Consider the following 23051-nt stretch of genomic DNA (forward strand, 5'->3'; position numbering starts at 1 on the left):
AGTATTTTGACAACTACTTTGATGTTATTTCTAAATAAAAGCTACCATGCAGTTATTTACAGAAGCTCTATTCATAATGACCAAAGGACAAAAAGAATCAGAAAGTCTTATAGTAGATGACTGTGTGGGAATCCACTCAGACATCGAGAGTTCTTATAAAGATTATTTAAACGAAAACATTTGAGATACTGAAGATAAAGGAAGAAATCTTACCAGAACTTACTTTATCCAATTAAAGCAGAGCTCCCAGAAAAATACAGCTGCCATTAACTCCATCCAAGGAGTTTCTTGCAAATTCAGCTGCCATGAAGACAGTGTACTCTTTCCCATTAGCATTGATAAATGAAAATGAAATCCTAAGCTCCCAACTGACTGAACAGACCAACTCTTGGATGAGGGAACCCCAGAGTAACTTTCAAAACTGAGTTCTCAGCTTGGCCAGGATGGGATGATGGGGGTCAGATACACCGCGTTATTCCCCCTCGTTTGCTAACCATGATGAGGCTTTCTTCCCTAAGGATTAAACAGAAACCAGCCCTTTCAAAGGTGCCACCACTGATATCAACCCCTCCTTTCTTGCCTAATAAGAGACCACCCATGATGGAGAGGTTCTGGCCTGTGTACAGAGGATGCACAGAGCGAGTTTTCATGTCCTCTGCTTCACCTTTTAATGTCAGAGGGCTGAAAACTCTACCCTGGGATCGTGCTAACACTGCCATCTTTTGTACATGGGACCCATGAAGAAGCAAGAAACTCAATTGCACAAGCATGCATTTCTCCTTTCATAAATATTCATGACTCCTCCTAGAGTTTATTAAATATATGTTTTTGCCAATTCCACTCAGCATAAATTACTATTTCCTTTACATCTCCCTTGAAGCATCTGTTTCTGGCTTCTGGCTGGAGGCTATGCTTCCCAGTCTGTGAGAAGGACAATCCTGCAGGCTGCAACTCTTTATAGGAAATAAATCTCTCATTGGGTGTGGTGGCTCATGCCTGTGATCCCAGCACTTTGGGAGGCCAAGGCAGGTGGATCACCTGAGGTCAGGCGTTTGAGACCAGCCTGGCCAACATGATGAAACCCTGTCTCTACTAAAAATACAAAAAATTAGTCAGGCTTGGTGGTGGGCATCTGTAATCCCAGCTAATTGGGAGGCTGAGGCAGGAGAATCGCTTGAACCCAGAAGGTGGAGGTTGCAGTGAGCCGAGATCGCACCATTGCACTCCAGCCTCGGTAACAAGAGTGAAACTCTAAAAACAAACAAACAAAAAAAAAAAACCATAAAAATAAGAAATGTCTCCTTTCCAAATTTATGAAATTGTCATTTTGTTAATCATTTTGGATGCTGAAGAACTTGTAATCCAATGAGTAGAAATGTTGGTAGCCCATTTATGGCTGTCAACCTGCCAATTCTGAGGAGTTTGTATGATCCTTAATCTGAAAGAATCTCATCCCATTAGGATTCTTGTCTCCTTTTCTGTTGCCTTTGCCCACTGGCTCTGCCAACAGGGGTCTTTCTTTCTCCTTGGCTATCTTTGGATAGGGGGGCTCCATCTTCTGTACCACCTTAAGGAATGCCTTTTGCATGCATGGCTAAGTCATTGAAAAGCCTACAGTTTCAGTAACATTTTGAGTGAGTACTCTGTGAAGCTGGGTTGGAATCTCAGGCGTCTTTGTCTGGAAGGTAACTCTTGGGATACAAGTTTCTTATCCTAGCTTTGGTTTTGAGGCCTCTGTGTTCTCCTCTTGGGTTGGAAGTTAATCCTGGCTTTTTGTTTCATGGTGTCTCTGTGATCTTGATCTTGCTCTTTTCATGGGAACTTCTCAGTTGACTAAATTCTCCCTTCTCAAACCTCTGCTGACTATGTGTTCCACCAATATGGAGCTAATTCTACTTCCTTTCCTGTTTGCATGACTTTACTAAGAATAAGAATTATTTAGAACTTTAATGGCTCCTTTGAGAAAATTTTTATCTTCCAAACTGCCTCCTTTTAGATCTTTCCCTTCCCATTTGAGTCTCTCAACTCCCTACAATCACTGAAACTTTAGGCACCCTGCTCCATGCCTTGGAGGCTCTCAACATGCTCAAGAATCTGCAAAAGCAAACACCTGGGGCTGAAAAATAAAACAGAAAAAAAAATTATTTCTCAGCCTCTGTAAGATTGTATGTCAAAACAAAAGAAAATCTTACATATCTCCAAAATTATTAGCGAGAAAAAAGCTTTAGCCCTCATATGAAGAAGGTAAAAACTTGTTCCATTTTCCAGAAACACAGTTATAATACAAATAAAAAATGGGGCAAAGACAAAAACCAAGTCTTCTGTATAAACTAGTAAATTTTGTATTATTGTAATCACATTAGTCAGGGTTCTCCCGAAAGGCAGAATCAATGTGATATATGTAGATAGATAGATGAGAGAAGACTCATTAGGGGAATTGGTTCACATAATTATGGAGGCTGAGAAGTTCCACGATAGCCTATCGCCAAGTTGGAGAACTAGGAAAGCGTAGCATGGCTCAGTCCAGGTCAAAAGGACTCAGAATGAGGGAAGCCAATGGTGTAACTCTCATTCTGAGGCCAAAGGCCTGAGACCCTAAAGTTCTGATGTCAAGGGCAGGAGAAGAAGGATGTTTCCATTTCAGAAGGAGATAATTCCCCTTTCCTCTTCCTTTTCGTTCTATCTGTGTTCTCAACCAATTGGATGGTGCCTGTATTCATCCATTTATACACTGCTATGAAGAAATACCCGAGTCTGAGCAATTTATAAAGAACAAAGCAGTTTAATGCGCTGACAGTTCCACATGGCTGGAGGGGCCTCACAACCATGGTGGAAGGGGAAGCAAAGACGTCCTTCTTCACATGGCAGCAACAAGGAGAAGTGCTGAGCCAAATGGGAAAAGCTCCTTATAAAAACATCAGATCATGAGAACTCACTCACTATCATGAGAACAGCATGGCAGTAACCACCACCATGATTCAATCACCTCCAACTGGGTCCCTCCCACGACATGTAGGAATTATAAGAACTACAATTCAAGATGAGATCTGAGTGGGGACACAGCAAAACCATATCTGTGCCCATCTACATTGGGTCAGGGTTATCTCAGTGTCTTCCAGAAATACCCTCACACATATGCCCAGAAATTGTGTTTTACCAGCTGTGTGTCTCTTAATCCAATCAAGTAGATGTCTAAAATTAACCATCAGAATATTTATGCCTGATTCATGGCTGAAATTTCAGGATGAAAGCTATGAAATCTCTATTTGTGTTTGTATGTCTATTAATGTGTGTTATGTATATGTGATATTTTCTTAACTCAGGTTAGCGTTGCAAAATTCATTTATAAAATTCTTTAAAAGTGTTCTATTCTAACTTGGCTTGGAAAAACATAAGCATTTATAAATAAATATTCACCAAACTCCTAGAAATATAGGAACTGGTCAAATGTTTTTTAAGTTAACACGATTTGGATAAAACTTAGTTAAATAAGGTTAATATAATATTTTTGGTGTAATAAAACAACTATGTCTTCAAAGTTACCACTATCGAATATAAAACAAACATAAATTCCTATTCTGCTTGAGTTCTACTCAAATAAGCTAATATTATACTTACTAGAAACGTAAAATCTTAAAGCTTTTAAATTTGATTCTAATTAAGTTGTCATTCTTATGAAAAACATTATTTCTTTTTTATGGTGAAAAGATATACATATATTTAGAGTTAGTCAGTTGGACTCGGTTTAGATGATCCCAATTTTGTTGCAACATCCAAAGCATCATAATCAGGAGCGAGTCGAACATATGCCTTCTTCTCTTTATCAGGTCGAATCAGGATGTTGACTGTGGCCACATCCATGTCCCAGAGCTTCTTCACAGACTGTTTAATCTGGTGCTTGCTGGCTTTAACATCCACAATGAACACAAGTATGTTGTTTTCTTCTATCTTCTTCATGGCCGACTCAGTGGTCAGTGGAAACTTGATGATAGCATAGTGGTCAAGCTTGTTTCTCCTGGGGGTGATCTTCCGAGGATATGTGGGCTGCCTCCGGAGTCGCAGTGTCTTGGGCCACCTCAAGGTGAATGACATGTGGATCTTCTTTTCTGTATGTTGCTGTGGACACCTTTCAACACTGCCTTCTTGGCCTTTAAAGCTTTGGCTTTGGCTTTGGCTTTAGGAGGGGCAGGAACTTCCTTCTTCACTTTCGGTGCCATCTTGTGAAAAGCGAAAAACATTATTTCAAAAATAATTTGTTTATTGTAAATCTGCTTAATAGTAGTTTCCAAAATACTTTTGGTAATTTTTAACCTTAAAGTTAAGCTAAGTAAAAGATTTGCATTAAATATCTAGACCATTTATAAATAAGATACAATACTAAAACATTACTTACTGAACATAAATAATTCAAGTTTATATAATTTTTGCTTCTTATTTTTACAGAGAGACTAAAGATATTTTGGACCATTAATAAACATGTTTTTGTCTACCACAATGAGAAATTGTACGATGAGGAAACTATTCATGTAGATGTTGGGAGATGGTATATGTAGATGTTGTAGATGTTGGGAGATGTAGATGTTGGGAGATGGTATACTCATACATTTTCTAACCTACTATGGAATGCTAATATATGACAGTTTATAACTGTTTACTTGTTAGTTTTCTCTGGAAAATAAAAGATTACTAAGTATTAAAATTATAATCAATATGTGTAAATAAAACTACTAGAAGCAATAGAATAACTAGAAACAACTCTATGCAAAGCATGCAAGAAAAGTAGGGCATGATTCACAAGTAAAGTAGGATGTATTTTTTATAAGGAAAACCTTACAAAAAATACAAATAAAAAGAGATATCTAACCTTCCCTGTGTTATATTTGTATCAGTAAAATGTTGTTTTCAGAAATTATATAAAATTCCTGGAAATTTGTCAATGTCCTCCTGATCCATGCTATGTGCCAGTATAGAGTTATGAGTCATAATTCCAATTATTATTTTAAATGTTGTGCCGGGTGCAGTGGCTTATGCCTGTAATCCCAGCACTTTGGGAGGCCGAGGTGGGTGGATCACAAGGTCAGGAGATCAAGACCATCCTCGCTAACACGGTGAAACCCCATCTCTACTAAAAATACAAAAAATTAGCTGGGCGTGGTGGCAGACACCTGTAGTCACAGCTACTCGGGAGGCTGAGGGAGGAGAATGGCGTGAACCTGGGAGGCGGAGCTTGCAGTGTGCTGAGATCACGCCATTGTACTCAAGCCTGGGTGACAGAGCGAGACTCTGTTTCTAAATAAATAAATAAATAAATGTTGTATGCCACAGAAAAAATCAAATATCCTTGTCAACTGTGGTATAATCACAGACATTTCATACTCTTTGTCATTTAGATATTATTTCTCCCTGATGCTTTCCTGAAAGCTCCTGCGATCAGCTACAGGTCAGAATGTTCATCTCCGATACAGGACTCCCTCTGAGACTCATGGAAAAGAGTATGACAGGTACTCTGGTTAAAGACTTCTGATGATATTGCTTAAATAACTTTAAGACCATACACTTGACTCAGTGAAGATCTCCAGAAGCCTGGTGGAGAAATTGATGGGGTCATGAGACTGCTAACCCAAGATCCAGCAAGACTGGAATTGATTACGTGGCACTGAATGAACTGATGAAAATTGATTATAATTTTATAGCTTTTTAGAGCATTGCTAGTTCTTTAATATTCTAGTTTCTGAATTTAAGAAATCTCTTTCTCGTAATTTAACTGTAACTTACAACAATTTGGTAGATTATACTTTTGTAAACAGAAATGAAGCGTTTACATTTTTTTCCCTGCCTAATCTCTCCAGAATTTTGAAATTCTTACTGAATACTCTTTTTTTCATGATGATATAGTTATTAGCAAAAGTCCAGTAAGAATCTGTTCACCTTATAACAGGACATAATTGGAAAATTTGGTTATATTATCAAGATTTTTACTGGAACATCATATTTTAGAAGTGTACCTAAGATCAGTTACGACCAGCAATTTTAAGGAAGTAAGGTTGACTATTATGGAGACAATGCTTACAAAACACTGTGAGAAATGGGAAAGTTCTTCTTCAAAGATTGTAAAAAGTCACAATTTCTTACTATAAGATTGCTATCCACTGTATGTGTGTGTGTGTGTGTGTGTGTGTGTGTGTGTGTGTGTGTGTGTGTTCCAAATCAGTTGTCCTAGCTTGCTCCGGCATGCCTGGACAGAACTAGACAAGCCCCAGCCCATAGTGTATGCCATTCCTTATTTGGAGATGCTTCCTTAACTATCCCTGGCAACTTCCTTTTCTTTCTTTGTTCTATTCCCCTTACCTAATTGAGAAAGTTTTAAACTAATAGCCAATTGGGTAAAGTGTAAAATGTGAGGTCCTATTCCAGCCAATGGTAACTGGACACAGCAGTAGGGTAGACACATCAGGTTATAAGTAACTCTGTCTCCTTTGTTCGGTGTGCTCTTGTGGCTGGACAGCTATTGAGTAGCACCCTTTCTGCAGAAAGTAAAGCTCGCCTTGCTAAGAGATTATTTGTTCCCATGTTAATTCTTTTTTTTTTTTTTTTTTTTTAGAACACCAAAAACTTCATTCCCAACAGCACTCTGAGAAAAGTCAGCCTGATACTTACATTACAGGGATCACAGCGTTACAGGTTAGTAAAGAAGGTCATTTCCTGGTAGGCCCAGGAATTTAGGGATATTTGGGGGGACTCAAGAAGAGAGGAATTCACACAAAGATATAAGGACTGCAGCTGAAATTTGATAGTATGTTCTTAGCTTGGCTTTTAGCCTGAATGAGGCCTTTGAAAGTCAAATCTGAGATTCTGTATGAAAACTTCCAGCAAAGAAACTTTAAAGCACCTATGTGCTCATCTCCTGTTCTTGCTACACTTACGTAAATAATCAAGCAAAATCTAACAAAACTATACTTGAATTTAAAACAAGAATAGTCTTACTTTGATTATGGTCAAAAATGATGGTTACTACAGAGAATAATTTTATGTTTCAATGGAAAACTATAACTTGGCCGGGCATGGTGGCACATGCCTATAATTCCAGCACTTTGGGAGGCCAGGAGTTCTAGATCAGCCGAGGCAACATGTTGGAAACCCCGTCTCTACCAAAAATATAAAAATTAGATGGGCACGATGATATGTGCCTGTAGTCCCAGCTAATCAGGAGGCTGAGGAGGGAGGATCACTTGCACCAAGGAGGTAGAGATTACAGTGAGCCGAGATTGTTGCACCTTTGCACTCCAGCCTGGGTGACAGAGCCAGACCCTGTCTTGAAAAAATTTTTTTTTTTTTTTAAGGAAAGCTATAGTTATTGTGGGTTATCAGATTCTAGTCTTGTTTCTTGTTTTGGGGCTATTTTTACCTCTTTGTAAACTGGATCCTGCCATCTGATGAATTTTGTCCCACAATGATACTTGTGGAATAAGAAGCCAAGTATTGTCTCTCCTACTAATATATCTATTGTCAGTTAATTTGAAGGTCTCCAACCCTGGAACAAAGTTAGAAGAGGTAGGTTTTGCTCCCCAAAATGCATAACTAAACTGTGGTACATTCATGCAATGGAATACTATTTAGCCATAGAAAGGAACAAGCTATCAACTCACACAAAGACATGAGTGAATCTTGTATGCACATTGCTAAGTGGAAGAAGACAGTCTGAGGAGAATACACACAGTGTGACCTCATTTAATGAGACACTGCAGAAAGCAAACTACACAGATGGGAAACCATTGGCTCCATGGGGTGGGGGTTTCAAGCATTTCATATGATACTTTAATAGTGGGATACCTACCACAATGCACTGGTCAAAATACGCAGAATTTTACAACCAAATGGGTAAATCAAACTCTATTCAAATTAAACAAAATTACTCAGGATGTGGAGTATCCCAGGACAGAATACATCATGTGAAAAATAATTTAACTATGCTACAAATTACTGTGGTTTGGATGTGGTTTGTCCCTGCAAAAACTCGTGTTGAAATTTGACCCCCAATGTGGCAGTGTGGGGCAGTGGGGCCTAGTGGAAGGTGTTTGGGTCATGGGGACGGATCCCTCATGAATAGATTAATGTTCTCCTTGGGGATGAGTGAGTTCTGCTCTCACAGGAATGGATTAATTCCTGCAGGAGTAGGTAGTTAACAAGAGTCTGGGTTCCTTGGCTTCCCTCTTGCTTTCGTTCTTGCTATGTGATCTCTGGTGCACCCCTTGCTCCCCTTCCACTTTCCACCATGAGGTGAAAAAGACTGAGACTCCACCAGATGCAACTGCCCAATCTCAGACATTCCAGCCACCAGTATTGTGAGCCAAAAGGACCTTTTTTATTTATAAATTACCCAGCCTCAGGTATTCTGTTACAGAAGCACAAAACAGACTAAGACACAAATGTAGGAAAAAACTCACTGAAGGTGTAGGGAAAATGGTGTTGACCTAAGTCACTTTGAAAATTAATAGAATCCGTATGCTGAAGGCAAACAAACTATACTTCATCACTGGATTCTATTTTATAAAATTCTTTCCAAAAGAAGCAATTGTGAACAATTGTAAAACCACAGTATCTGTATCTGGAATAAAACAATGACTTACATAAGTCGCAGATGGTAGTAACCAGGTTTCTCACTGTTGAAGTGGGAGGTTACAAATTAGCAAGGGGAGAAGGCTAGAATGATTCATGTGCTATTGAACGTAAACTTATGTTTAGTTTAATATAGATACACACAGTTCTACATAGAAAACTTTATAATTAGGTGTGTATAGGTAGGTTACACACACACATATACTTCCTAGCATTACTAATGAGGAACAAGTGCTCATTCAACAATGTGCTCATTCGGCAGCCAGATGTAAGTTTTCCTACCATTCTGAAAGGAATGAGGCTCTTTGAAGAAATGTCTGATACTAGAACTGGGACGGTAAATATAGGAGTCGGGATAATCTTGAAGTATCAGAAAGTAAGTACTAAAAAAAATTAAAATATATCAAAGAAAAATAATAGCCAATAAAAACAGCTACTGATGGCCAACACAGGAATGAATTGTAGTGTTGAATAATAATTAAAGCTGAAAGTAATTATCTAGGTGTCTGTATTTGTATACACAGGTGAATAAGAAAACAGAGTTGCATAGAAATCTCCTTTGCAAAAGAATTCCAAGTAATTGATGTAGACACTCAGCCATCAATAATGTGGAGCCAACTCCTCACTCCGTAAGTGTGGGCTCTGCATAGTGACTTGCTCCAAAAGAACACATGCAGTATGGGCAAGGAGGAAAAATAACTTCACAGTGGAGAAACCTGACAAACAGTAGCTCTTCCAAATGATTCAAGTGAACATAAAAGGTGACAGTTCACCTTGAGAACATGCAGTGACAATGGAGGACATTCTACAAAATTCCTGACCAATCCTCCTCAGTACTATCAAGGTCATCATGACATGGAAAGCCTGACACACTGTCACAGCCAGGAAGAGCCCACAGGGACGTGATGACCACATGTCATGCGTGATCCTGGATGGGATCCTGGGTCAGAGTAAGACAGAACCAAGGGCATCCAAATGAAATATGAACTTTAGTTAATAATAGTCTATCAGTATTGGTTCATTAACTATGACAAATTATGTAAGATATTAATAAGCCATGTGAGACACACTGATAGAAGATGTTAATAAGAGATGAAACTAGGTTGCAGCTACATGGGAAATCTCTGCATTTTTGGGGGGGCAATTTCTGAGTAAGTAAAAAAAATGATGTAAAATAAAACTTTATTGAAAACAGTTATAATTTTTGAATACTTCTTTGTTTAATTATTTATACCACGAATGACTAGTAATTGACACTGATAACTAGTCCTGTTTTTTTAAATAAGAGCATTTATGACACAAAAAATTAAACAGTACAGATTGATATATAAATCAAATGCTCTTTACATGTTTTCTGTTAGAGTAGTCACACATATGTGTAAACTTAATTATCATACTTTTTTCTTGTGCTGTAGTTGTGTCCTGGTTCATTCTCTAAAATGCTGTTCGCCTTAGACCGGGAAAAAAAACCTTACAGACTCTGTTTCAATTCATGGCTAAATATTTTCAAAACAGTGACTTTGTAAAAATATGTTCCAATGGAAAATTGATTCATTGTGATGGGATCACTTATTCCAAAGACTTCCTGTCTTCATTTCGTGTCCATGGCTACCTTTTAGCCATAATACAAAAGAATTGCCCATGTGTTTCTTGTTGTTCTGAAGGGTTATAGATATACAGGGGTTGGTTATATTCATGTTTATTTACATATATGTTTAAAATTGTCCATATAAGGGTTTTAAAGATTCCATTGGAAGCCTTATGTTTTAAAATGTACTCAGGGCCGGGCGCGGTGGCTCAAGCCTGTAATCCCAGCACTTTGGGAGGCCGAGACGGGCGGATCATGAGGGCAGGAGATCGAGGCCATCCTGGCTAACACGGTGAAACCCCGTCTCTACTAAAAAATACAAAAAACTAGCCGGGCGAGGTGGCGGGCGCCTGTAGTCCCAGCTACTCGGGAGGCTGAGGCAGGAGAATGGCGTAAACCCGGGAGGCGGAGCTTGCAGTGAGCCAAGATCGCGCCACTGCACTCCAGCCTGGGCGACAGAGCGAGACTCCGTCTCAAAAAAAAAAAAAAAAAAAAAAAAAAAAAAAAAAAAAAAAATAAAATAAAATAAAATGTACTCAGAATTTGTTTTAACCAGGGATGTTAAGACCTGCAGACATGGAAGTGACTGTCCCATTCAAACTCATAGATCCCTAGAAATAGGAGGCACAGGGACGCCCCAGGCAGAGGCAGGAGAGGGGAAGGCACGGGCAGGATCCTCTGCTGTAGTCTCTGTGGGACAGCAAGGGCAGGTAGGGCAGGCAGGCTTAGGCTGCACAGCGTTAATAGCTTCAGCAGGCTCTGGGGCATAGGGGCCATTTCTAGTTGTCTAGTACCTCACCCTGTGGTGATTAAGGAAGGGCGGTATTGTCTCCTACAGTATCAGAGCTAGATAAAGTAGGTGGTTAGGAGTATGGGTTCTGAATTGGTAGTTTAATTGGCTGCCTGGGAAAGACAATCTTTTCCCAGTATACACTAGATGCTAGAGCGTCAAGAAAACAGAAAATAAGAAAATATAAGTAATGCATTCTGTGTGTACAGATGGAGTCTTCTTTTGCTTCCCCAAAGGAAGAGTCCACAGAAGCCTGGCACTCCTGGACCTGAGGAAACCCTGAAAATGTTGGTATCTGCAGATCCTCTCCAAAAAGAGGTCGCCAATCTCCTAAGACTACAAGCTGATCCAAGCATTCTGGGAGCCAAGAGGGAGAAAGAATCCGCTGATCTCCCTGCTCAGTAAATTGGCTTTCACTAAATACTGTCTTTGCATAAGCAGCATTATCCTGGAGCTTAGAAAAGTTCTGTTTCAGTATCTGAAGAAAATAAATTGTTTCTTTTTCTGATGTCAGGGAGGAGCATTTGACTGCCAGTGTGGACTGAGGGGTCTTGGGATCAGTCTTCCCAATGTGCTTTGAACCGACCCTCTGTGTCTGCCTCACCATCTCCTCAGCTTACCTAGATACTTGGGAACCCTAACACAAGCCCTTCTAGGAGTCTGTGGTGTGGCTTAGCTGCCTCTGTAGGAATCTCTTGGGGTTAAACATTTTCCACTCTGCTAAGTCAGTGCCATCTGTTCTTTGGCTTCATCTTCAGAAGACCCTGAGCCCTTCCCCACCCTCCTTGCCCCACCCTCCACACCAACTGCGTGGCGCCCTTGAGGCCATAGGGTTGCTACCATAGGATTTTTGTATTGAGTGCTCTCATTCCAAGCAACTGTGAGAGATTTCTATGGCAGGGCCTCCGGGTTCCTGTCAAATTAAATTGTAGTTGAGTGGTGGGTGCTATTTAAGAAGCATCCCCCTTTCTCCTTCCTAACAGAGCCCTGAATTATTCAGTCACGTGGTTTGAAACGTGGGGTGGGTCCCGGTTGACTTAACCAGCACTGTCTCACCCTGTGTCACAGTTACTGGTTCCAAAGTGAGTGTATAACTGAGGCTCATGCCAGGTGCCACACAGCACTCCCTTGGTCCCCCTAATGGACTTTGGGATGGGCGGGGTCTGAGTTGTTCCAATTAGAGTCAAATACAAGTTGCGCTAGGTTGTTAGGAACAAGAGTGTGCTTGTTCATGCTCCCTCTTTGGTGAAGAATGCAACCTCAGAAATTGTTCCTGGAGATTTTGCCACATGCAGAATTATTCTGGCTTCACTGAAGGCAGAGCAGAAAATTGGGAAGAGACTGAGTCCTGGTAGCATCCATGAGCTTCTGTGCTCAGATTCACCCTGAAGCCTGGCCTCCTTCTGAACTACCCACCTGAGTCAATAAATTCCCTTGTATTTAAAGTAAAATTGAGCTGGATTTTTAGTTACTTGCACCTGCAGGTGTTCCGTGAAGCTGGTACTGTGAGTTTGCATCTGAGAATATTTACAGTGTTTCTCTCATGGTTGAGTCAATCATTTCAAGGATGCTCTGAGGGTAAAAAGAACGATGAATTGTGAAGCAGTGAATTGTGCTGCCAGGCACAATTCATTGGACAATAGAAAGCCTCATCTCCTGGGCAGTAGAAAGTTTCATTGTACATAAATTACATATCTTGTTTCTGTCTCAACCTCTTATTTTTTCATATGCAAAGGAGGTAAGGAAATCCAAATAAGTCCAGCAGCTAATATGCCTCTCAGACATGATCCAAAACAGAATTGAATTATGTAAGCCTTGTTAAAATTCATCATCATCATTCATATTTCTGAATATTTAAATTAGAAATTCTGAAAAAGTAGTTTGTTTCAGAGGTAGTTTGTATGTAGGTAGGTATTTTTTCAGGATCAAAAGTTTATTTTTTATTATCTCATTGAGTTTAATTTACATATAACAAAATTTAGTAATTTTAAGTGTACAAATCAATGCATTTTGACAAATATACATATAGTCATATACACAACAGTACCATTAAAATACATTTCATTACCCCCAAAATTCTCTTGCATGCTGCTGTAGTCAGTGACCCCTGCCCCACACCACAGCTTCCGGCAGTTGCTTTCTTTCACTCTAGTTTTGTTTGTCTTAGAATATGATACAGGCCACATGCAATGACTCAGGTCTGTAATCCTAGCACTAGATTGAGAAGTGGGGATCACTTGAGCCCAGGAACTTGAGACCAGCCTGGGCAACATGGCAAAACCCCATCTCTTAAAACACACACACACACACACACAAATTAGCCAGGTGTGGTGGCACACCCCTTTGGTCCCAACCCCTTTGGTCCCAGATACTCAGGAGGCTGAAGAATCACCTGAGCCTGGGAAGTCAAGGCTGCGGTGATCTGTGATCATATCACTGCACTCCAGCCTTGGTGACAGAGTGAGATGTTATCTCAAAAAAGAAGTATTTGATATAAATGGAATCATATAGAATATTCTCTTATACCTAGTTTCTTTCAGGTATTCTAATGCCTTTGAGATACGTCCATGTGATTTCCAGTGTATATGTCATTCTTATGTTGGGCAGTAACCGTTGTAGGAATATATTACAGCTTATCTACTCTTCAGTGATAGACTATTTTAAAAATATTTGGCTATTAAGAAGAAAGTTGTTATGAATACTTATATTCAGACCTTTGTGTCAACAGATTTTCACTTCTCTTGGTTGAAAACTTAGGAGGAATTATTATTTTTTTAGGTTATGGATTTTTAAATGATTGTCAGTTGCCAGTTACTTTAAAAAAAAATGTAAGTTCTTAAATTTTAAAGTTTAGGATGCCTGACTACCCTGACAAAAACAAGCAATGGGGAAAGGATTTCCTATTTAATAAATGGTGTTGGGAAAACTGGCTAGCCATATGCAGAAAACTGAAACTAGACCCCTTCCTTACACCTTATACAAAAATTAACTCAAGATGGATTAAAGACTTAAACATAAGACCTAAAACCATAAAAACCCTAGAAGAAAACCTAGGCAATATCATTCAGGACATAGGCATGGCCAAAGACTTCATGACTAAAACGCCAAAAGCAACGACAACAAAAGCCAAAATTTACAAATGGGATCTAATTAAACGAAAGAGCTTGTGCACAGCAAAAGAAACTCTCATCAGAGTGAACAGGCAACCTACAGAATGGGAGAAAATGTTTGCAATCTATCCATCAGACAAAGGGCTAATATCCACAATCTACAAGGAACTTAAACAAATTTACAAGGAGAAAAAAAACCCATCAAGAAGTGGGTGAAGGATATGAACAGACACTTCTCAAAAGAAGACATTTATGTGGCCAAGAAACATATGAACAAAGGCTCATCATTACTGGTCATTAGAGAAATGCAAATCAAAACCACCATGAGATACCAACTCATGTTAGTTAGAATGGCGATCGTTAAAAAGTCAGGAAACAACAGATGCTGGAGAGGATGTGGAGAAATAGGAACACTTTTACACTGTTGGTGAGACTGTAAATTAGTTCAACCATTGTGGAAGACAGTGTGGCAATTCCTCAAGGATCTAGAACCAGAAATACCATTTGCTCCAGCAATCCCATTACTGGGTATATACCCAAAGGGTTATAAATCATTCTACTATAAAGACACATGCACACGTATGTTTACTGCAGCACTATTCACAATAGCAAAGACTGGGAACCAACCCAAATGCCCATCAATGATAGACTGAATAAAGAAAATGTGGCACATATACATCATGGAATACTATGCAGTCATAAAAAAGGATGAGTTCATGTCCTTTGCAGGGACATGATGAAGCTGGAAACCATCATTCTTGGCAAACTAACACAGGAACAGAAAAGCAAACACCGCATGTTCTCACTCATAAGTGGGAGTTGAACAATGAGAACACATGGACACAGGGAGGGGAACATCACACACGGGGGCCTGTTGCAGGGTCGGGGCCTAGGGGAAGGATGGCATTAGAAGAAATACCTAACATAGATGAAAGGTTGACATGTGTAGCAAACCACCATGGCACGTGTATACCTGTGTAACAAACCTGCACGTTCTGCTCATGTATCCCAGAACTTAAAGTATAAAAAAAAAATAAAAGTCACAGGATGTTTGATAGTATCTATTACACTGATGTTGACATCACACATGGCTGACTATTTGGAGACTCCAAGTGAAATTTCTTGCAGTTCTCAGTGCCAGGAAAATATGTATTTCTGGATAAAAACTCAAAAATTTTAGAAAAACTTCCAAGTTTCATAGTCTAGAGCTCTAACACTGGAATCTTCCAAATTTAAGGATTAATGATTTACCTAAATCTAAAAATAGTAGGTTGCAGATGTATTTAAACAGTGTGCCTAGGTAGTATGCTTATATATTAAGATTAAAATGGTCTTCTAAAGTTTATTAATTCTAATATAACCTTTATTGTTTCATGTAGACATATCTTTCTGGTTCCCAGGATAATTTAAACAATTAATTCTAAGCAACTATTAACTTAGTTCTAGATTGGGATATCTATTTATGCATTTGAAGCTTTAGATATGTATTTCAAATCAGAAATGTGTGCTGGTCATGGAAAGTTGTGACTTAGAGCCTCAGGTAAGTTTTTTTTCATGTGAACATACTGCTTCCAATTGTTGTTATGCCCAGAGCAGACAATTAATAAATACCCTTGGAACTGAATGAGTGATTAACTGCAAATATCACAATACATCTTCTTAGCGGGAATGATAATTAGACATATTTAGTCCTTGCTGTAACCTAAGAAAGGAATTCTTTTCATTAAATGTTTAATGTCTCACCCTGTTCATACAGCCGGAGTTACTGATTCAGTTTGATGTGAATTCAGTCTTATAACAGACCCATCATTAAAACCTGCACTTATGCTTCCTATAGTATTGGAACTTCCAACTTGTATACAAAGTAGATATCCTTCATATTCTTAAAAACCACAAGAAATCTCCCTTTATTCATAATAAACACAGAATTAGGTATTCTATTAAACTGAACAATAGAACTCACTGGGAGTGACCACATAAACTATATCACGAATTGTCAAAGTGTCTGGAAAAGTCAGTGGGCCATTTCGCTCCACGCTGTGCCATGAGCCAACCAAGAGGGTTGTCAGTGACTCTGCGTGGGTCACCCAGGGCACGTGGTGCTGAGGCTGTCAAAGAGCAAGACGGGGCTGCATCTAAACTCAGGCCTCTGCTAAGTGTCCGAACTCGGGCAAGATGCTGAAGACTTTAGAGACGTTTCCTTTTCTATGATTGGGGTTATAACACTCACCCTGTCAGGTTCTCGTGTGCGTTGACAAGGCCGGCACGTGACACACCAGGGGCAGAGCTGGACGGGAACCTTCTTCCTCAGACATCAGGGTCCTCATGAGCATCAACAAAATAAAGAGAGCAGGAGAGCAGGAGAGCGGGAGAGCGGGGGAGCGGGGGAGCGGGGGAGCAGGGGAGCAGGGGAGCAGGGGAGCAGGGCATCTCCAGCTGTGTCGGGACTGCAGCAGGGACTCAGCAACAATCAGTCTCTTTCTCTTGTTTCATCCAAATCATATATTTAAAAAATAGGTGGGGTTATCATGGATGTTTATATTGATTCCTGGGATCAGACAAATATACCTTTCCTTGTCATGCTGTTTTCTCTTCCCAGATGGTTTGAAGAGCTTCGTTTTGGACTTGATATTCCTGGAGTGCATTTCTTTTTCTAATTAGTTCAGTCTTGACCCTGAGCCATCAACCCTCCAGAGTAGCAGGATATTCCACTCCACCATTGTTGGGGTGCCACAATTTCACTACTAATCAAAGGCTCCTTGGTTACTGAAAAATGAGAGACGTACCTCTAATAATCAGTCTAGATTGTCACTGCTCACTTCCTCATTTTCCAGTTCCACAGGGGCCCCCCAAAGCCCGGAAGGTCTCATTTCAGACGTCTTATAGACCATGGGAACCAGGAAACACTGGGAACCCTAGGGCCAGCACCCACCTCATTTGCACCCTGTCTCTGTTTCCATCACCCTCTAGATATTGCCACAGAGCAGTGTTGGGACCCACTGGAGATCTGACTGCTCCCAGTCTGGGAAACTGCCTTCTCTCCCTCCACTGATATCGTATTTCTACTTTCCACCCCACAGAAATCCTTGAACTAATCACAAAAGGGATTGGTAGTTACCTGGTGTGAAGCAGAGCTGAGCCAAAGGATGAAGCAATATTGCAATGGACTCTGTCATTGATATCACTAGTTCGCAAATCTGTTACCACTATGGTCAAATTTTTATATTCACTTTAAAATTATAACTCATTCTGCTCATTGTATTCAAGGCAACATCTACCCTAAAATATACTCAGGCATTAATTTACGCTCTTCTGTTTACAAATGAGAATTCATAAGCAAATTGAGGTAGCAATTACATTTTTTTAAACTGAAGGCAAAACAGAAGACATACACACATACGTCAGTGAAACAAAACAAAGAGCCCAGAAACAGACTGAAATACAGCCAGCTGATCTCTGACAAAGGAGCAAAGGCAATTCAATGGAGAGAGGAGAGTCTTTTTAACAAATGATGCTGGAACAAATGGACATCCATGTGCAAAAAAAAAAAAAAAAAAAAAAGAATCTATAAACGGACCTTACACCTTTTACAAAAGTTGATGCAAAGTAGATATTAGATCAATATATGAAATGCAAAATTTTCAAACTCCTAGAAGATAACATAAGGAAAAACTCTAGATAACCTCGGATTTGGTAATTCTTTTAGATACAACACCAAAAGCATTATTCACGAAGAAAAATATTGGGAACTTGAACTTTAACATAAAAAAACTTTAGTTTTGTGAAAGATACTGTTAAGAGAATAAAAAGACAAACCAGAGACTGTGAGAAAATATTTGCAAACTATATCTAAGGATTCATATCTGAAATATGCAAAGAACTCTTAAAACTCAATAAGAAAACAAACAACCCAATTAAAAATGGGTAAAAGCTGAACATTTATGCAGATGGAAATTAAGTATATGAAAAGATGCTCTGTATAATGTCTTATTAGGAATTGCCAATTAAGACAACAGTAAGATACCACTACATACCTATTAGAATGGCCAAAATCCACAAGACCAAAAACAGCAAATGCTGGTGAGGATGTGGAGCAAAAGAAACTCGCATTCATTGCTGTGGGCATTATGTGACATTTTGGAAAAGGGAAAATTACATAGATAGCGAAATGATCAGTGGTTGACAGGGGTTGGGGAGAGGAAAGGATGGATGGGCAGAGAGCCTTGGCTGTTTAGGGCAGTGAGACCACTGTGTGCGATTTCACAATGGTGGACCCATGACAGTGTGCAAATGCCCACACCCATTGAATGCAGACCACAAAAAGGTATTAATTACATAAACCATAAACTTTCATAATGAAATAAATGTTTTTTAAAAGAAGATAGTGTTGTTCAGTTACTGTCTACTTTCTGAAATGGAGATGGTGGAGCGCTTCCATGGTTGTGAGGATAAAAATAGATTAGAGAATGTAATAACTAAAATAGGTGTATAAACATTGTTAAACTATTTTATTCTCATTTTAAAAACATGCCTTAAATATATTTGTTATGCTTTACAATTGAGCAAGTAGTGCAAACACATTAATATAATTCTCCTCTAGCTCCACTGAGAAGTCAGGACTGCAGGGCTTCAGTGCAGGACTGCACAGCTCCACCTGCACCTGCCAAATGCAACAACCTCTTTCAGTGTCATTAAAATATTTCAATAGGAGGATTGAGTTTAGATCCAACCTGTGTTTTCTCCCCTGGAAAACAAAGGTTTTTTTGAAACAAAGAAGGTCTTTACCGTCTTCATCCGAAATGCTGAGGCATCTGCAATGTCTGCTGTAAGTGACACCAGGCTCTCCTCTGAAATCTAGCAATGGGAAAATAGACTGTAGATTCTGCTTTCAGAAAGGTGGGAATCAGAACTAAGTCAAAATGCCATGTCCTCATTCATAAACATCTTATTTTACAAATTCCACAGGTTTAGTTATTTTGGGATTAATATGGGCCTATATTAAAGTGCATTTATTAATTTAGCATGAATTGTTCAAATGCATTCTGGATCCTGAGCTGACATCCAGCAATGCTGAGTGTGTGCCTGTGTGAGTCACCAGCAATGAAGAGCCTCAGGTTATTGTATTTATAAAATGAAGGGGTTTAGGCTTGCTCTGATTTTTTAAAAACCATTTTTAACAGTAAAAACTGTTTTTCTTGCTATATAAAAATGTACAAGAAAAACTCAAACATTACAAATGATAAATTATAATTTTATTAATATAAATATTTTTGTGAGCTCAATTTATATGACTTAGTTATTATAAAAGAAATAAGCAAGGCCAGGCGCGGTGGCTCAAGCCTGTAATCCTAGCACTTTGGGAGGCCAAGACGGGCGGATCACGAGGTCAGGAGATCGAGACCATCCTGGCTAACACGGTGAAACCCCGTCTCTACTAAAAAAATACAAAAAAACCAGCCGGACGAGGTGGCGGGCGCCTGTAGTCCCAGCTACTCGGGAGGCTGAGGTAGGGGAATGGCGTGAACCCGGGAGGTCCAGAAACACCGTTTTTACATTGCCATAGCTAATGTTAACATCTCCTAGAATAAAGGGGGAATCACCACCAAGGGTCAGTTCTGGAGTGAGGGCATTATTCTTTTTGCATATAATGCAGTGACTCCACATTGCACCAGTGGCTTGGTCAAAAAAGACAAAATTTCTGGGGAATTAGTGTTGATTATTTTTAGATATCATAATCTTGGCTTTATGGACACCTTATATTAAACAGATCTCACTTGCCAAATGCCACAGGATGCAGGCCAACAGACAGGCTCCGAGGGCTCTTGTGAGCTGGAACTGCCATATAAGCAGAACCACAAGAGAGAGGGAACACTGCCCATATCCAACACAGCATAGCCACCCTGAAAGCCTCACCCTTTCTTTTAGAAATGTGTTTAGATTTTATACACTTTTGCTAGATTTTGTTATGTAAGATTTATGTATTGAAAGGTCTTAAAGATTTTTAAATGTTGAGTAAAATGTTCACGAGTATAGTTTATATATATAGATGTATATGAAACAAACCTGTCATATAATTTATTTTCTTTAAAAACAAGGCACTGGCTGGGTGCAGTGGCTCACGTCTGTAATCCCAGCACTTTGGGAGGCTGGGACGGGCAAATCACGAGGTCAGGAGTTTGAGACAAACCTGGCCAACATGGTGAAACCCCGTCTCTACTAAAAATACAAAAAATTAGCTTGGCATAGTGGCAGGCACCTGTAATTTCAGTTACTTTGGAGGCTAAGGCAGGAGAATCACTTGAACTCGGGAGGTGGAGGTAGCAGTGAGCCAAGATCATGCCACAGCACTTCAGCCTGGGTGACAGAGTGAGACTCCATCTCAAAACAAAAAACAAAAAACAAGACCCTTATACAAATTACCCTTGGAACTTTTATTTAGAATTTAAGGTTATTTGGGGTTTAGTGTCATGTAAACAAAATTCTCCCAATTGCTAGGGTCCTCTTGGGGTGCTGCATTCCTGTAAGACATGATCATGCCAGAAAAACAGACCCTTCTCCATCTAGGAACTCAAATGCCAAGGGTGATGCCAGATCAACTTTCATTACTGAGTCATATATTCCTAAATTCAGTGTATCATAGAAAAACAGACATACCCTTAACAGTTTAACCTGACAAGTTCTGAAATACTTCCGTTGCAATAAAAGTTGTGAAAAGGCTATCTTGCTAGAGATCTCTGACTCAGAGAAGAAAGTGAAGGCTGGGCACGGTGGCTCATGCCTGTAATCCCAGCACTTTGGGAGGCGGAGGCAGGTGGATTACTTGATGTCAGGAGTTCGAGAGAAGCCTGGGAAACATGGTGAAACCCTGTCGCTACCAAAAATAAAAAAATTAGCTGGGCATGGTGGTGGGTGCCTATAACCCCAGCAACTCGGGAGGCTGAGGCAAGAGAACGGCTTGAACCCTAACCCAAACACGAACCCTAACCCTAAACCTAACCCAAAACAGAACCCGAACCCTAACTCGAATCTTAATCCTAACATGGAACCAAACCCTAACCCTAACCCAACCCCAACCCTAACCCCTAACCCGACCCCGACTCCGAAACTGACCCTGACCCTAACCCCTAACCTCTAACCCTCTAACCCTCACCCTCGCCCTCGCTCTAGCCCTAAAACCCTAACCCTAAAATCCTAACCCTAACCCTTGGGTGGAGAGAACCTCTGTGCGCAGGATTCAGAGGGGATTTCGGTTTCCCGTTTTCCACACTGAACCATTCTAAGTAGTCTCTGACCTTCGTTATTCAGGGCTAGAAACAGGAGTATTTTATTCACTGTGGATGCGGCCCCGAGTTGTTCCAAAGCGAGGCGGTGCCGCCAACGTCTGTGCTGAGCACAACGCAGCTCCGCCCTCGCGGTGCCCCCCACGCCAGGGTCTGGGCAGGGTAGAACGCTGCTCTGTCTTCACGGTACCCCCGAGGTCTGTGCAGAGGAGAACACAGCTCCGCCCTCGCGATGCTCTCAGTGTCTGGGCTGAGGAGAATTCAGCTCCGCCCTCACAAACGTACAGCACCGGTGCTGGCGCAGAGTCGCACGCCAGGCGCGGGCGCAGGCCGACGCAGGCGCAGAGTCGCAGGCTGGCGCGGCGCAGGCACAGAGTCGCGCACCAGGCGCGGCGCAGGCCGGCAGAGTCGCAGGCCAGCGCGGCGCAAGCGCAGAGTCGCACGCCTGCGCGGTGGGGGGAGGGGGGGGAGGGTCGCAGCGCAGGCGCAGGCGCAGAGACGCATGCTGCGAGGGGAGTGGTGGAGACGGGCGAAACATCAGTAATCTGAAAAGCCGGGCTCCGGTGACCTCTGCTTGCAGCCGCGCACTACAGGGCCCCCTTGATCACAGTGCTGTGCCAGTGCGCCCCTTGCTGGCGACTACAGCAACTGCAGGGCCCTCTTTCTTGCAGTGGTGGCCAGCGCCCCCTGCTGGCGCCGGGGCACTGCAGGGCCCTCTTGCTCGCAGTATAGTGATGGCCCGCCACCTGCTGGCAGTTGGGGACGTTGCAGGGCTCTCTTGCTCACAGTGTAGTGGCAGCACTCCCGATGCTGGCAGCTGGGGACACTGCCCGGCCCTCTTGCTCCAAGTGAAGTGGCGGCTGGCTCCCCAGCTGGCAGCTGGGGACACTGCCAGGCCCTCTTGCTTGCCTTGTAGTGGGAGCACGCCTCCTTCTGGCCGCTGGGGGTACTACAGGATCCTCTTGCTCAGTGTGGTGGCAGCACGCCCCCTGCTGCCAACCAGGACGCTGCAGGGTCCTCTTGCTCATAGTGTGGTGTCCGTGCGCCACCTGCTGGCAGCTAAGTACACTGCAGGATCCACTTGCTCACAATGTAGTCGTCGTACGCCCCCTGCTGGCAGCTGGGGACACTGCCGGGCCCTCTTGCTGGCAGTGTCGTCGCAGCACAACACCTGCAGGCAGATGGGGACTATGCAGGGCCCTCTTGCTCCAGATGTGATGGCTGGCGCCCCCTACTGGCCACCTTCTGCACCACTTAACGTTGGAGCGCCAGTTATTAAGCGCCATCAGTTCTGGAAATTCAAACTGAAACGGAGCTATTACTGGGGAGAGCTGATGTCCCAGTTCTTGTCTAACTTGGAAGAAGTATTTTCACCAAGAGGCAGTACAAAGATGGCAGATAACTTCATTGAAAAAAATACAGTGTGAAGAGCTTATTGTAGAAAAATAGGAAGGAGTAGGCTGATCGTGCAGGAAAGCAGCCTAAGAGTCCTGTGCAGGGAATTTTATTTTGGACTTCTTCACATTCCTGCCTCTGTCTCAAGTCTCCACCTGTTTTCTTTGTCTGGTTTTCCTGCTACTGCCTTAGGTCCCCAACTTGCCCCACTTAGGCTTGTGGGACCTCCTCACTGTTGATTGAGGCACATGTGTGGTGATCAATTCGAACTC

The 23051-nt window shown here is 41.3% G+C and overlaps 1 pseudogene; it reads right to left on the minus strand.

Moving 5' to 3' along the window:
* Positions 1-1302: 1302 nt before the first annotated feature.
* LOC139357389 (large ribosomal subunit protein uL23 pseudogene) lies at positions 1303-21014 on the minus strand (annotated as a pseudogene).
* Between the last annotated feature and the right edge of the window lie 2037 nt (positions 21015-23051).

The sequence above is a fragment of the Macaca nemestrina genome, chromosome 12 (genome assembly GCF_043159975.1).
Source record: "Macaca nemestrina isolate mMacNem1 chromosome 12, mMacNem.hap1, whole genome shotgun sequence".
Classification (NCBI taxonomy): Eukaryota; Metazoa; Chordata; class Mammalia; order Primates; family Cercopithecidae; genus Macaca; species Macaca nemestrina.